The 15,078-nt window shown below is 36.8% G+C and overlaps 1 protein-coding gene and 1 long non-coding RNA gene across 12 annotated transcripts in view; one reads left to right on the forward strand and one right to left on the reverse strand.

Annotated features, from left to right (window-relative positions):
* LOC306652479 overlaps positions 1-2,786 on the reverse strand; it is a 73,619-nt gene extending 70,833 nt beyond the window's left edge. The window contains exon 1 of the long non-coding RNA XR_013761402.1: positions 550-2,786. This is a non-coding gene — a long non-coding RNA (uncharacterized lncRNA). The remainder of the gene's footprint in view (positions 1-549) is intronic.
* The window catches only part of NEO1 (neogenin 1), a 244,518-nt gene that overhangs the window by 120,470 nt on the left and 108,970 nt on the right, over positions 1-15,078 (forward strand). The gene's annotated exons all lie outside the window — the stretch shown is intronic.

Raw genomic sequence — 15,078 nt, forward strand, 5'->3', positions numbered from 1 at the left:
AATTTTGGGAATTTCATCCCCTTCAATGTCTGTGGATTTTGGGGGCAGAATTGTAAATTTTGGGGTTGTCTTGTTTGCCTATTTTCTTATTTTCAGAGGTCCTAGATTTGTACCTGTTAAAATGGATTCCTCTTCCTCTTTTATGTGGGAATCCTTTAATGAGTAGTTATCACTTTGTAATAAGTCCTGTGCTGGCAGTATATTTAAACTTCAATATAGGTTCAGCATGCAATTGTTAATTTCAACCTCCAGTCCCTCTTTGAAAGGAGAGTGTACCTCAAGTTAACAGGGGTAGTTTAAAAGCAAACCACATATCAACATACACTGGAAATATAGTTACCAACTGTTATGAGCACAACTTAAGAACAGACCAATCACCACTGAGAAGTCCAAATTTGAGATTCTTTATTAAGCTGGCCAGCTGACTGTCTCACACAATGCCCCGAAAATGGCTATTGGGAGAACAGCTCAACCACAGGGTTGCATGGATTTGTATACCATAAATCAGTACATCAATCATAAGTGCCTGTTGCTATGATTCAAAATTACAGACTAACATTATGAGATCTGAAATCATCAGCAGAGGAGGAAGTGGGTCAAAATGACCTTACTTAGGTACAAATTAAAGAATGGTCACTAACATCGAGACAATAGCTGTTGACATGGTACAGTGCTTAGGAAAATAGGAATCAAAAAGAGAACAACTTTTCATTATACAAGATTGCCATTTCATCATTTTGTATTTCCAGACAAACCATATTAAGTAACTATTGACAGGTACAGAGGCAGGCGTTCCCATGGGAGAAGCATTTCCTACAGAACATGGAGTCTCAGAGCAAAATGGAGTCTGTTTAGTCATTGCACATATAGCCTGGCCTATAACTTTTCCATGGAGACAAATCTGTCAGCCTGTCATACCAATGAGCTCTGCAGGTCTCTTAACTCAGGAAGAACATGGTGAGGAAGGAGGAATATAAAATAAACTGAATGGGTTACACATTAGTGATAGTACACTAAATTGGATTTGAAAATGGGATAAGAACAGAGAAAAGGAGAGAAGGAAGGAAGAGGCAGGGGATGAAAGAAAGACAGGTTAAAACAGGAAGAATAAAGTAGGTGCAGAAGAGGAAGCTGAAGTTGAACAGTTATATATTAGAGACAGTAGGTTTTAGTTAATATCCATCATTTATTGCATTAATTATCATACATGGGTTCAAATGACTTGTTGCTGTAGCTTTTAAAATAGTATTTTGTACCTGGTATTTCAGATTTTAGGAACTGTCAACTGTGATGTTTTATACTTTCCTTGATAGGTACATGTATAACTTGGATTGCTTTATAGTGATTGCAAATTAAATTTTTTAATTTACATTTTCTAAATTTTTTGATTGTGTAAATATTAGTGACAGCAGAAAAAAGCACATTCATCATTTTTTTCCTGCTAGTTTATAAAAAATTGTATTTAATTTTAATAGCTTTTCAATTTGGTCTTTTGGCTTTTTTCTCTTAAAAATGATATAAATTAATAATGCCATTATTAAATACTGTATCAACAAAGTAAATCTCCTCCTTTATTGTCCCATTCCCACCTTTTTCCTCAGAGGATACCTGCTATCATCAGTTTAGAGGGTATTCTTATAAGTATCCTTTTAAAAAGGATTTATGTACATTTATATATAAAATTTTTCATTCAAAATAAATTACATCACCTGTTTTGCTCTGAAAATTCCTTGTAACTTTTTAACTTTTTAGAATTTTTCATGTTTGTACATATAAGACGACAATCAGTACTTAAATGCCCAGTAGTACTGCTCATCAAAATTTAAAATACATACAGGCCACATTGACATCTTGTTAAAATGCTTATAGTAACTCAGAGGGTTTCGGGTGGATGCAGAGATTCTGTATTTCTAAAAAGCTTCCAGGTGATGCCAATGCTATTGTCTTATACTACTCTTCCATAGGAAGGTTGTAACATATGCCTCAGTTAGATGTCCAGTAATTATTATAGCTATTGATTGAATCATTGAGGTTTTTTTCTCTACTGCACATAGTATAGTAATGCACATTAGAATTTCTCTGAGAATTATTTTGAATATTCCTTAAGTAGGCAATCTTTTCCACGGTATATTGTGGTAAGAAGAGTCTCCAACCTGCCCCTGTATGTATATGTCTTTTATTTTTCTTATTTCATTGCATTAGCTAGCACCTCAAGTAGAATGTTCAGTAGTCTCATTGATAGTGAAACTCTGATAGGAATATATAATTGATACACACTTTGATAATGTTTATCAAAATTTAAAATATGAAAATTCCTTGACCTACTTATTTCCTCTAGAAATCCAAAATTCTTACACATGTGTACAAAGATGATATAGAAGTATGCTTTACCTGTAATAGAAAAAATCAAAAATAACATTTAATGTCCATTAATAGGAGAAAAGTTAAATCATGACATAGTCATATTATGTTCCACTTTGCTGTTCAAAAAGAAGTACCTATATATGTACTGATTATATAAAGTTTTTAAGAGAGAGACACATGTAGAAAAGTATTTATTGGTTGATCCAGTTTATATTAAAAAAAACAGTTTGATGTGTTTTTAAAACAAAAATGTTTATTGTTTATCTGGGGAGGATAGTCTGGTATTGTCAGGTGGTTTGAGGTTTAGTTAAACCTTTTAAAGTGATTATTGCTCAACATTTTAAATTTGAAAATCCTGAAAAGGAAAGTAGAGAGATGGAAAAAAGAAAGCAAAAGGTACTCTCAGTCAACAAACATAACCAACAGAAAGAATACTAGGTAGAAGCTGAGAATGGACAAACCCAAACCATCTAGTATTGAATAAAATTGTCTTAAATAGGCAATTCACAAACATAGTAAAAAAAAAATAAAATAGTACAGTGATAAAAACTTAGACCCATTTGGATGACCTGTTTCAAAAAACAATAAATAACAAGTGTTGACAAGAATGTGAAGAAATTGGAAACTTTTTGTACTTAGGGTTGATCCTAAACCAGAAGTATAGCTGCTGTTGAAAACAGTGTGGTAGTTTCTCATAAAATAAAAAATATATATAATTACCATTTGATAAGCAATTCCACTTCTGGGTATACTCAAAAGCATTGGAAGTGAGGTCTTAAAGAGGTATTTTACCCTTACAGTCACAGTAACCTTATTCACAATAGCTAAAATATAGAAGCAACCAGTGATATATGAATGAATAAATAAAATATAGTACATATAATTCAACACTGGTACATTGAACAAAGGTTAACTATGTCTCATCTTATAACAGAAGGAAAAACTATATTTAATAAAGATTTTGGGGAATTTTTAAAATTAAAAATAATATATAGAGTGTAATTTTTCAAATATAAGAGCTGGAGACCCTAAGACCTCAAATTTGAAAAATATTGTATTAGGATTAAATTCTGTGATCACAAAGGCAGCTTGTAAACCTGAGCACAAATATGAGTGCTGAAGTTACATGACTATTAAGATTTTTACATTATTTTAAACATTTAAAACTTATGCAAAAAACTCAGATACCCAAGAAGTAGATTTATAGAAAACAAATAATGTAAAACATTGAATCCTTGAGAAACTTAGAATTCTTGAAAAAAAAAAAAAAAAAAAAGCTTATCCTTAATGTCTAATTCTATGATAGTGATGATTAAGGAAAATGTTGGAATTTATCCACTTATATTCAACTAAAGTGTTTGAGCAACTGTTAGGATTTAAGTCACTGTTGCTTCAGTGGTAAATAGGGCAGTGAGGGTCTAGAAATAGGGAGAAATGGAAATCTGTGGGACCTGCAAACCTTCTTTAAGGAGGTGCTTTTGTTTTTTTTTTAAATGAAGTTGCATATTTTGTTTCTTATTTTGCTGCAGAGCTGTTGCTTGAGTGTATAAAAATAGCACCAGTAAATGCAATATATTATAAAATTAAGATAGTATTGTTCTTTATCTGACACTGTATAACTAACACATTCCTCCATTCTAGTTATTTCTAATTGAGATCATTAAGTATTTTGACCCAAATTCAGGGATGGATTTAAGCAAGTTACAATAATACATAAGGTTTATGATAACAATTATTCTTGAGTTGTATAATTTTTGTAAGTAGTTTTTAACCACAGATTATTTCATGTCTTCTGAATATCATAGGCAAAAGCCTACTCTAAAACTCATAAAATATTATAAAAATGATGCTTATTGTGTTTATCTGGAGTCATTGGGAAGTTAAGGAGTTTCTTCTAGTTGCAGTGTTGAAAGTAGTTTCTTTTTAAGTTCATCCACAACTGATTTAGGACAACTATGATGAAGTTATTTCACACTAATTTATGTAGGGGTACCATTTTCACTCCTCAGTAGATTTTATGTATTTCTCCTATGCTTCTTCACTCATTAGGTCATCTTGTTCTGAAGGATTATTCATTGTTATCTTTACCAACCAACCATCTTCATAACAAGATTTGTTGACAAGTCCTGGATTTCATTAATTTCAATTACTTCTGATAGAGGAGAATAGAGTTCACTGGCAGCTTTCATGCTTTCCAAAGTACCACACTCTTTTTTTTTTTTTTTTTTCAGTTTTATCCCAATTTCAGGCAGACTACAGTAAACTACACCTCCCAGAGTTGGTTGATTCTCACTGTTCTATACCATTTTCTGTCATTACCCCCTTATGTTATTCTGCATCAAGAGCAGAGCCATGGCCAGCATGCAGACCACCCTCATCTGCCAAGTTCAGGGCAGGCAGGGTACACAAAGTTCACAGGGGTACAGAGGGTCCTGGTGCTGGGCCACCAGGGTGGCCCAGGTTCTAATGAGGGGAAATGCTTTTAATTAAGATCTGAAGTACTTGTTAGTTAAATTGGGGGTAGGAGAAATTAGGGAAAAGCAGTGAGACTGTAGCTGAGGATGTGGAGATAGAAGGAAATAGAATTCCAAAGTCCAGTGGCAACTTTGTCATATTGTTACCCACAGCTTTGTCCTTACCCCTACTGTCAGTGCAACAACGAGGACATGGTTTTGAGAAAAAGGGAGTTGAGGGGAGTTGTATTGCTTTGCTAGCAAAGGAGAAACATGGGATTCCTGCCCAGAGTCTGTGATTCTGCACATCATGGGGGGAACAGGGATTTTTTAAAAGAGATTATTCAAAGGCTACGTTCCACATGTTCTCTGTTGGAGTTGTAAGTCACCTGTTAGTTTGGAAAATAGTCATTTCTGAGATCTGGTGCCATCCCCAAGTCTGAATTACTTTGTTCCTGTGGTGGGTGTGTGCTCAAAATAGATAATTCCTTCTAGGATGGGGGAGAAAAGTAATCCTTTTTCCCCAGCAATTAGAGAGCAAGAGAGATTAGGGAGGAGTATGGAGAGAGAAAACCATGTCCCTTTAAAAAATAAGCTCCAGTGGCAGAGCAGCAAGGGCTGTATTCAAAGCATAAAATGGACCACTTTTAGAATATATTGATTCACAGCTCCCATGTCACTAGGAAACCTATGGAATCAAGAAATATGCCTGGAGATTATTGAAGAACCTGTTAATCTTCACTGGGAAGCTTTCTCTCAATGTTGGAGGGTTCTAGTGTATTTTTGTCTGCTATAGGTACTGGTTCCTATAGCAGACCTGTGTTAAATTGTTAAAATCCCTGAGGTAATTTTGGCCTCTTAAATGTGAAATTTTTGTTTGCATTTTAAAAATTTTTTTCAAGGACTAAAATGTCAATTTGTGAATTACAGGAAAAAAAAACATCAAATGTGCAGTTAAGCTGGAACAGCCAAAATTGCTTTATTTCTCTACTTAAAGTACTTAATAAGAATTTCAGTGCTTATGAATTTAAAATCAAACAGTAGACACTCCAATATTTCAGAGATTATGTAAACAAAATTATTATCTTCCAAATCAGCATAAGAAAATAACCTTGAAACATTGGTGTTGAGCCTATATTATTTTCTGTTTCAGTGGCAGTTTCAGCGTTATATAACAATGATGGAATTAAATGATGTTTCTAGTAAAAGAATTTTGCAAGTATAATTTGGTTTAGTATCAAATTCTACTTGTACATTTAGCAATTAAAATTACTCTTGTAATAATGGCATTAGAAGAGATAGGGAGCTGTCAAAGAGAATTTGAAGCTTAATTATCTCTTCAGTAACAAAATGCATAATCTTCTATTACAGCATTTATTTTCTTATGGTAATTGACTCGTGTGTTCTCTGGTTATCCATTTAACTTCCCAATCACAAACATCTGCTCTTACATTGTGTTTAATTGGTGTAAATACTATCTTCAGAGTAGTTAAAATACAGAGAACATTTTAAAGGCATTATTTTACAATTTATGAAAGGGAAAAGTAAATGATGAACACTGTTTATGATTTTTCTAATAGTCTTTGAAAATCTGTTTACTAAGACTGACTAGGATTATATTAATTTGATTTTTTAAAAAGAGGATTTTGTTCTTTTCCAGAATTATTTACTCAGCCTTAGCAGGAGGAGCCCAGTCCCAGGGACTCAAGGAATCTGTCAGTTCTTTAAAAAGGGGACTGTCATAGTTAATAGTATAGGCTTTGAAGGTAGGAAAAAATTAGCATGCTGCCATTCTAAAGAAGAGAGAGACAAGTGTGTGTGTGTGTGTGTGTGTGTGTGTGTGTGTGTGTGTGTGTGTGTGAGAGAGAGAGAGATAATTTTTAAAATGAAAAGATAAACTATAGAAAAAATTAAATGGTTCCTTATAGGAAAGTGTAGGACAGGAGAAACAGGATTAGAAGCTAGTCTTATTTGACTATACCTTGTTTTTTGTAGATTTAAAACTTTACCAAGTAATTTCCAAGAATGGGAAATAAAAGTAAAACAAATAACTCTAGGTGTATATCTAGTTTGTAGTATAGCCACATGGAAAGTTACGATTTGAATTGAAAGTTACTATTCAAAATAACTTTAAAATAGTAATTGGACTGCATATACCTAAAAAAAGATATTCTTAAGACAAAAAGAACTGTAAAAGTCTTCCAATTGTTTCCTATTGTGTTCTAGGTGAAAATGTGTATTCTGAGACTAAGGAGGTGTAAGATAAAGCAAATGAGTAATTATGTTAGTGTCACTGAGAATGGAAATTTTTTGTCAGGAAAGAAAGGAGGTGTAAGCTCAGGGGCACAGCTAATGGCCAAATAAAATCAGACAGAAAACGGCCAAAGCAAGCTTTATTGGAATTTGGCTCTCCAGCAAAATTCCCAGACCCCGGGGTACAGGTCAGGGTAGGGAGCCGGAGAAAATTGCACATGGCCCCAGCTGTCCAGGGTCTTTATAGACCAGAACGGGCAAGGGTCCTGCTGAGTGATAGGTGGAGGTAAGGGTCAGTGGCATTTTCCTGCCCATTTGATTGGTCGCGGTGTGTCGCGCTGCCCTTTACCTCAGTTGTTCTACTCTGTGTCATATAGTCACCCAAATTCTGACCTAACATCCTGACCTTTTTGGTGATATAAGGCCCTGGAGTCCATCTGGCTATTTACTGCATGTTAGGGGGTGTTGTGGAGAAAGAAAGGTTTAGGTTCTAGGTTGGTGGGGAGGCGGCTGTAAGAGTATAGGAGCATCTGGTTGTATGTCACCCTGTCAGCCTCACTCATGCGGTTCCGGGCAAACCTGAGAAGACAGGGAGCAATCATTAGCAGAAATTCTATCACAAATAGGGAAGTAAGGGTAGGGGTCAGCCAGGTGACAAGAGTGGAGTTCAGCCATCCTGGCCAGGGATCATTTGATTCTTCTTGCTTCAGCCTTTCATTTAGATGTCTGAGAGTTCCGACTTTTTTTTTTTTTTTCCATTAGACCAGTTTCATTGATGCAGTAATAACATCCTTCTCTTAGGAAGAGGCATGTTCCCCCTTTGTCTGCCGTCAGATCTAGTGCTTGATGGTTCTGCAAGGAAACTTGAGCAATACATGTTATTCATCTTTGCAGGGATGTCAGGGGGGCAGCAGATGCCTCTACTACTTTCTGGAGTTTCTGTTCTAGCTTTTGGGTGGGACAGTGACTGCATAACCAAGTCCTCTTGATGGTATAACCTGCGTTTAGTAGAGATCTCTATATTTCTATGACTTAGGGCTAGATAATTATACTAGCAAACATAGATTAAGCCTACCTATGGAGCTTAGGAGGATCTATAAGCCTTAAACTGACTAAAAACTCCTGATTCTGGCAGTTTCTCTTGATAGTTAGCAGATACATCTGCCTAAGAATCTCTCTCTTGTAGCTTCCAGTCTTTATTCTAGGGGAGTTAACACCAAGTGTACATCTTAGATTGCATTTAACTGTTGTTTCTTTTAAATGCCCAAGAATGACTATATTTCAGTTTTAACTGTTTTGCTAGGTGTTTAAGACCAAGCTGGTCAAATTGACCTGTTCCTGTCTGTTAAGAGTCGGCTGAGTTCCCACAGGGGTCACTTGTAGGGAACTTAAGAGCAGCTTCTTAGCTCCATTAGTGCCATTCGTTAGGCAGGGTCTCCTTGATGAGGTGGCTTCCTTTGGAAGTATCAGGGATGTCTCCCTTTTCCAATGACCGTCCTCTGCATCAGGTGCACTGATTGGCTTTTCATCCTCCAGTGGTCTCATTAATCTCCCTGATTGGGAGGTTGGTGGCCCAGAGTTGCAAAACTCCTTAGAGAAGTTCTCTTGTTCCCTGGATTCAGGCTGACTCTCAGGGTAAGAGCCAAACACTGGCTTTTCTTGGCCTCTGTATTTAATCTCAGTCTCTAAGTTTGATCTTAAATATCCAGCAAGTTAGTCTCACCAGTCATAAAGTAAGAGTACTGGGCTTTAATTTCAATGTCTGTGACTTTGCAGTTATTCATCCCCTTTTATCTAATTGGGGTCTACATTACCTGTCCTATAGGTGATGGCTTTCTATTTCAAGTTAATTTACGGTGTTTGCTCTTGAAGCAGTACTTCTGCAAAACATTAATCAGGCAACAGTTATAGAGTTTACAAGGAAAATACAAAATGGAATCACCCAACAGTAAAACATTCAGTTTGTGCAATAGCTATCTTGAATTTTGGCTGAGTTATTCATTATATCCCCTGTTTCAGATCCAGTAATCTTTACAACAAACATTGAACTTTTGAACACAACTTTAAATGAGTTAAAGTCTGGCTTACTTTGGAGCCATTCTAACATGTAGCAGGGTGAGGCAGAGCCTTATCTCAGGTAAGGTGGGGCCCTTCACAAATCTTAGGTAAAATGTTCTAATTCTGAAGCTAATTTTTGCCTCTTTTGCTGTGATTAGCATGACCAAATTCTCAAGCTCAGTGAGGGGCAAAGGAGAATTAGAAAATAAAGATTTATAAACAGATTTTGAAGATTAAACTGGGATCAGATGGAGCTCTGTTCTCTGATAGAAATGCAATCTAAAGAGTTATGTCAGCAACCTTTATATATGTCTTATTATCAGGTTAAAAACTATGTAAGCATTATTCTTTGTTTTCAGGAAAGTTACAGAGACGACATCTATGTAATTTTTTCATAGCTGCAAAGTGCAATGGTAGGAGCTCTGTATAGCTCTCAAGAAAGTTCACTAAGTTACTGCAAGGTGAGCAGGAACCAGAGAAGGTAGCTGATGAAACATTGGTTATCTAGCAAAAGAATTCCTTCCTGCCCAAGTGCTGTGTGCCTGAGATCAGTGTCAGAGCTGATAGGACACCTACACAGAGCCTCCCCAGGGAGGGTACTGCCACAGCAGCCAGGCATCTTGTGCTCCTGCACAGAGACACTCCCAGGCGCCAGCCATGCCATAGCCATGAGGTCATCAGAGACCCCAATCTCAGTCACTGTTGTCCCATGTTTTGCTATCGTGTATCACACTCTTTCTTAAATGTCATTTTAAGAAGTTCATAAAGAATAAAACTTAACTGACACAATGTCAAGAGTAAATTAGTGTTTTTAAAGGAATCCTTGTCATTTTAACATATAGATTAAACTTTGGATTATAACAGTACATTAGTATTTGACCTTAGGAAAACCTTAAATAGCTTTGACTGATTGTCTCACATACAACTAACTTAGTTACATGCAAACTTGTTGAAATTTGCCCTTTACTTACAGACTTTCTTAGCGCTTACTTAAACCCTCATGTATTTTATCACACAAAGACTTTCTTACCCAGAAACATTTTTTTTCCCCTTCTACTGAATACATTCCCATATTTAGAACCTTCTGTTTTTCTTTCCTATCTGGTGACCACTGCGTGGTGAAAAATCCATACTCCTTCCAAATAGCTGAATGTGAGTGAGCAATCAAGAAAGCATATTTGGAATCTGTGTAGATTTTAACCTGTTTACCTTTGGGTAGAATTAGAGCCCTAATCAGAGCAAGGAGTTCGGCTTTTTGGGAAGTGGTCCCTTCTGGAAGGCAATTGGCTTCCAGAACTGAGGCAGTGGTGACTACTACGTAAGTGGTTCTACAGCGTCCACTGGGACCCAGCACAGAACTGCCATATACAAAAACGGTTAGATCAGGTGAGGGGAAGAGGTCTTCACGAGGTGAACATAGGGCCTTTAGCACCTGTGAGAGTGGAAAGGATTTATGGCTTAAGAGGTCCTGTAGTCGATGGGTGGAAAACACAGTTATTGGTTGGAGTAGAGTTAGTTTTAGAGCTTCCTTAGTTAATTCAGCTGTTGTAGTCAGGGCTCAGAGACATGGTAGCCACCCACAAATGGCAGAATCAAGCTGCCTGGAGAGATATGCCACCAGTCTGTAGGAAGGTCTGTTTGGTTGCGCAAGGACCCAGTGGCAACACTCTGTAAGTTAATTAGATATTTCCAAGAAACACATTTGAGTAATTCCACACATGTTAAATCCTTATTTCACTATAAAAACCAAGATATCAGGCATATTGAATAGTATTTGTAGTCTCTTTTTTGTTGGTGACAAGTTCTAGAAACAAATGATTAATATCAATTAACATTTTTAAACGTGACCACCTGGAGACATGTAAGTCATGATATGTACACAATTTTTGGACACAGAATAGACAACACAATATACACATAACACAAAAACAAAGGCCTTGTAGTTTTCATAGGTGAGATTTCCATTGCAATGTAACAGATACTCAAAAACTCAAGTTCAATAAAAATAGGACTGATCAAAACATCAGTGTTATGAGTTCAAAAAATATAGAATTTAAGAAAAAAAAAAACAAGAGTCCTGGAAAAATGACATGGCCGTTAATTATTACTTTGTTGGAGTTCTGGTAAAAGACTTTTATGCACCTATGGGGAGAGTCATGTCCGTTAGGTGGACTTGATTGGCAAGATCTTGTGGTGCCTGTTGGATGCAGGTTCGTTAGTCTGGGTTGAGAGTGGAAGAAATACATGCTAAGTGAGATCATAAGTCTGGGAAAGATATCTAAATAATATAAGTAGAGGAGTCAGCACAGAAAGACCCTAAACTTTTCTCAATCTGGGAAAGATTCTGGAGTGAGAATGGAACTTGGATTCGCACAACACTCTCTGCACCAGCCACCTCCAGAGGAGAAAGAAGCTCTGGGTTAGGTGGTGGGAGGGCTCTGAGGAGGAAATGGAGGAGGAGCTGCATCCCCAGGAGGAGTGGGCGGATTTGCAGGAGGAGGACAGGAAGAGGAGGGGGAATTCTGGCCAGAGCATGGAGGTGGTGGGGTTTGGAACCAGCCACAGTGAGGAGAACTTGGGTGGTGGAACAGGTAGAAGAAAGGGCAGGGTGAGCACCAAATTCCAAAAAGAAAAGCTTGCAAATGGTTGTGAGTGCCCTTTGGTGGCCATCTTGAGATCTAAAACACACTGAGGCCAGGCCATGGTCGAATAAAAAAACTAGCCTTTTACGCTGTAAGTCTTGTGAGAGTCCCCAGTTTTGTAAAATTACAGTAGAGACAGCCCAAAGGAGTTTTGGAGTCCAGTGAGCTACTGGTATTTCCCATTGACCGTCCAACTTTACCCAGTTACACGTACAGAAGCAGAAAAGGCATCCCAATTTTAGCTTGTGTACACCAGAAAAACAGCGGACAGGCCAAAAGCCAAAACGTCTTTCGACTTTTGGGGTTCCAGAACGGAATAAACGGGGGGCTAACTGGAGCCTGGGACGTCTCCACAGTGACCAAAGCCTAAATGGAACGGGTGGGGGGTGGGGGGATCCGTGGCACTTGCAACGGACAGACCCTGTGCGGATCAGATGGTAAAGATTGGAAAGGCAAATGGGAAAAAACCCAGGGATCTTACCCTGTCTGATGCTGGATAAAGGGAAACAGGATGGAGCAGAGCTGAGCAGAACAGAACGGAATCTCCTGTTCTTCTGAGGGAGGGTGTAGACCTCAACTCCAATGGGGGAAGTCCAAAAACCCTCCCAGGTTTTGGCACCGAAGCAAGCTTTATTGGAATTTGGCTCTCCGGCAAAATTCCCAGACCCCGGGGTACAGGTCAGGGTAGGGAGCCAGAGAAAATTGCACGTGGCCCCGGCTGTCCAGGGTCTTTATAGACCAGAATGGGCAGGGGTCCTGCTGAGTGATAGGTGAAGGTAAGGGTCAGTGGCGTTTTCCTGCCCGTTTGACTGGTCACCGTGTGTCCTGCTGCCCTTTGCCTCAGTTGCTCCGCTCTCCGTCTTATAGTCACCCAAATTCCAACCTAATAGGAGGTACAATTGTAAAATTAAAGATTCAGTTAAAAATTATAGTCTTGAATTTAATTAATAGAACATCATGATGAAGCTTGTATTTTAAAAATACAAAATTGTGGACTTTGTCTACAAAAAAGGGCCTTAGAGCAGTGTACAGAAAATACCAAAGACCATTAGGGTCATATCAGACAGCACTGAGGAGCCTCCAACAGGCCCAGCCTTCCCTTCCTTGGTCAAAGATGGGCTGATTTCATAATCAAAAGAAGAATAACTTTAGTGAATTGAAACAAATCAAATATATTTTAAACCTGGAACTCATAATGATGCTTAAAAAAAAGAAAAGAAAAAATCCTTAGTGATCACGTTGGGGTGAGGATATTAAAAAACCAACTCATTATTTTGAAAACTATAAGTAAAGGGAAAGAATCAAGCATTTATCCTGCCATTTTATAACTATAGGATAACTGGATAATTGAAAGATTGTCCTATTAATTAACTGAGGAAATATAATAAATGAGGGAATGTTTCTCTTTGTAGAAAGAATGATAGAATATTACTATTTTGTAAAACAGTAATTATCAAAGACAGCATCACAAAAAGAGACAGTTATGAACATTCTGATGGAAGCACATGAAACTACCTATGAAGAATTCTTGGGGGTGGCACATTAGCACAATGAGTATGTTACATACCACCCTGGCAATGAAGTCAGCGGAAGATGGACTCCAGCAAACGCCACAGGACAGATGACTTGTTTCTGAACAAATACTAAAGAAAAGTAAGAGATAAGGAAGAAACCCATGGATTAAAATAAACTTAAATTAATATGTGCTTGTACCTTCTTTACCCAATTCAAATAAAATAAATCAGTTTTTTTAAAACATAGGCAAATTAGTGAAATACTTGAACTGAATAATTGGAGACATTAAGAAATTACTGTAGATACCAACCCGATGATGATGTCACAGGTTTAGTAATGGGAATTCTTGCCTTGTAGATGCTCTTGCATATTTATATATGAAATGATATATAGTACCTGAATTTTACTTTCAAAATAATCTGGGAGGGAAGCAGCAAGGAATGAGATAGATTTGGGATATAGATAAATCAATACTGATGCTGAGTTGTTAATTGTTGAAGCTGACAGGTACACGGGGACTTATTATTTTATTCTTTTATAAACTAAGTTTGTTTTAAAGAATAGATTTTGGAGCTAGACTTCTAGGTTCAAAATTCAGATCTGTCACTAAGCTATATAACCTTATAGAATTACTGTGCATCTCAGTGTATTAGTGTCTTTATAAAGTAGAAATAATATAATACCAAAATAATAGGATTTTTGTGGGAACTAAATGTTAATAAGTAGAAAGCAGTCACAGATGTTAGGTACTGTCACATATTAAATATATAAATCAGAATGATAAAATCACAGTGGTTAAAGATTTTAGTATATTTAGGAATAGCCTAGATGAAACTTATTGTACTTAGTACAAGAGCAAACTGAAACCCCTGTTCTTGAAATCCCTGTTTAGTAAAATCCCTGTTTAGAGGCAGAACTCATCTATAGGTCTCCTGACTGCTAGTCATTAGAAATGCTTTACAGTAAATTTTTACTGAAGAATAAATATGTAAGAGTCAAAAGACAAAATTTGAACAAATTTAGTTAAAATGATCTAATTGACTTTTATTAGTAATTTATTAATCAGCATCTCATTTTAAAGAATAGATAAGTGCCACACTGGGCATGGTAAAACAGTAGGTTTTTATAAAGTAGCTTGAGCAGTAACAAGGAAACAGCATAATACAAAAAGCAGATTGTTGAACACCAAGTTACTGCATGTTACTTTTCTCATAAGGGTTAAAGCAGCAGGGGTTTCCTTATCATGCAGGTCAAAACTGGCATGTTTGAGTATTTGGCTGTTATCTGTCTCTTCCAGTTTCTGAGCAAGTCAAAACTAGTTTCAGTTTGAGGTTGTGGAACTTTAGCATAAGTGAATCCATTTTGGTTTGGTCTGTTGGGTCCTAATGTAGTAGCTCAGAACAAATCAGTGGCTTTTGTGAACACAAGTTTATTTAACACACTTTAATTATTAAAGGGGAAGACTTGGGATTGTAAATATGTTTATTTTTCCTACAATTTATTGTCATTCAAATGAAAACTTCAGATTGTTCTTATTTATCAATTTGCTTTGAGAAGGAACAGTGAAAACATGAGCTGGGTCTAAATTTATTAGAGGCGGGGCTAAGTGAACATGTTAGGGAATTTTTGAAGAAGTAAAGGAATGAAAGTAGAGTACTTGTTTTACCAAATAGTAAAACATTCTGTGTAGTTACAATAACCTTATGGTTCTGGTGTAAGAATACACAGATCAGTGAAACCAAGTGGTATCCACAGAGAAACCTCTCTCAGCACATAGGCTTTTATTATTAAAA

Source organism: Sciurus vulgaris (genome assembly GCF_902686455.1).
Source record: "Sciurus vulgaris genome assembly, chromosome: 2".
NCBI classification, from domain to species: Eukaryota; Metazoa; Chordata; class Mammalia; order Rodentia; family Sciuridae; genus Sciurus; species Sciurus vulgaris.